This window comes from Mauremys reevesii, linkage group 2, assembly GCF_016161935.1.
Source record: "Mauremys reevesii isolate NIE-2019 linkage group 2, ASM1616193v1, whole genome shotgun sequence".
Lineage (NCBI taxonomy): Eukaryota > Metazoa > Chordata > Testudines > Geoemydidae > Mauremys > Mauremys reevesii.
The window spans coordinates 266570350-266572152 of NC_052624.1; positions in this window are offsets into that span (position 1 = coordinate 266570350).

Sequence of the window (1803 nt, forward strand, 5' to 3'; positions counted from 1 at the left end):
CATGACTACCTTAAACTTGTGTACATTATTGTACATGGAATAAAATGTTTTCACGTTTTTAAGACAAAGTTGGACAAACACTTAATTGACATAGTGACACGTAATCCATCTGCTGTGCCAAAGACTGCATACTAATAATTCTAGAACAAGGATTTTGGGGTGAAGACAAAGTTGGACAAACACTTAATTGACATAGTGACACGTAATCCATCTGCTGTGCCAAAGACTGCATACTAATAATTCTAGAACAAGGATTTTGGGGTGAGAGTTAACCTGTTGGAGAAATGAGACCTTCAGTATGCCTAGAAGACACAATGAGAGATGAAAAGTTTTGAACAGGAACTGGTCTACCTATAAATTTAAAAACATTAGCAGAACATTATAGCTATAAAACTGTTGAGCTATCTCAAAATAAAGTTCAGGTTTGTAGCAAACTTAAATACTTGTGTGTGTGGAATATAAGAATGAAGTTATGTTTTCTGGAAAACTCTCAGAACCAAGATGTAATATTAATGAAGTTCAGGTGTCCACCATACAAGACAGTACCATGCAAAATAGGAATTTTGCTTTTTATTTTAATCTGATACAAAGTCAGAGTACTCAAAGATGAATCCATAAACAAGCTGCTACGGACTACCCTTAAAATTGATCCTAGAATGTTATGAGGGAAGTAGAGCTGCAAAACTGACTGTACAAAAAGCAGACCACATTTGTTGAGGCATTAGGTCAGCAGCCACAGCCTCCTGGGCAGTGAAGGGGGGCAAAGCAGTGGACCCTACCCCCTTGGGCACCACAACCACCAGAGGTGGCAGGCAGCAGCTCCAGGCTTGCAGCAGTGGGTTCTATCCCCTGGAAATGGTGCTTTGGGCTCCAGGCCTAGGTTCCACCAACATCACTCCTGGCCCCCATTATGGCCTCTTACCCCTGTCACATAGCTGCAGGGCTCCGCTCCTTAGGCTTACCCTGACTGCAGCTGCTTTCCTACCCACCTCCCTATCCAGGGCTTAATTTGTCCTCCAGCTTGCCAGAACTCAGTGAGTCTGTTGTGAAAAGTGATATTTGTACGTTAATACACCTCTACCCTGATATAACACAAATTCGGACATAGGAGCAGCTGTGCTCTACAGTGGATCAAAGCAAGTTCAATGTAACAGTTTCACCTATAACACGGTAAGATTTTTTGGCTCCCGAGGACAGCATTATATCGGGGTAGAGGTGTATCACTTTTCACTGTCTTCCAGCTAGCTAACAAGCCTGCTGCTGTGAAAAGTGAAAAGCATTCAAATATCACTTTTCACAGAAACAGACTTACAAGCTAGCAAATCTTTAAAAAAACAAATCCCACAACAGTGCAACCCCCCCCCCCCCCCCAAAAAAAAAAAAGCCAACCACCAAACCCTGCAAAGTACTTTGTTTCTATTCTGTTTATGCTCAGTAAAGAATAGAGACAATTGTATTTTTTTTAATTGAGTTTTTGCAAAAAAAACCCCATCATAAATAAATTACAGTGATTTGGACATGTATATGGCTATATTTGTTTTTCCTAAAGTTAATTAAATATTAAGAAAAATGATCAGAGCAGCCACCAGAAAGAGTAGGTAGCCACACTCTGAGGCCACCAAAAATTTGTTGCAAGAACCCTTGCTTTAGATGTTCAGTATTTGAGGTTTATAAAGACAGGTTTAATCTTGTCATACCTCAAAATATAATAGTACTTTTGTTATCGCAGGAGTGGGTTTTTGGGTTTGTTTTTTTTTGAAGTTTTATAGTAAGGTTAACAGACTTTGCATACTTTTATACAAA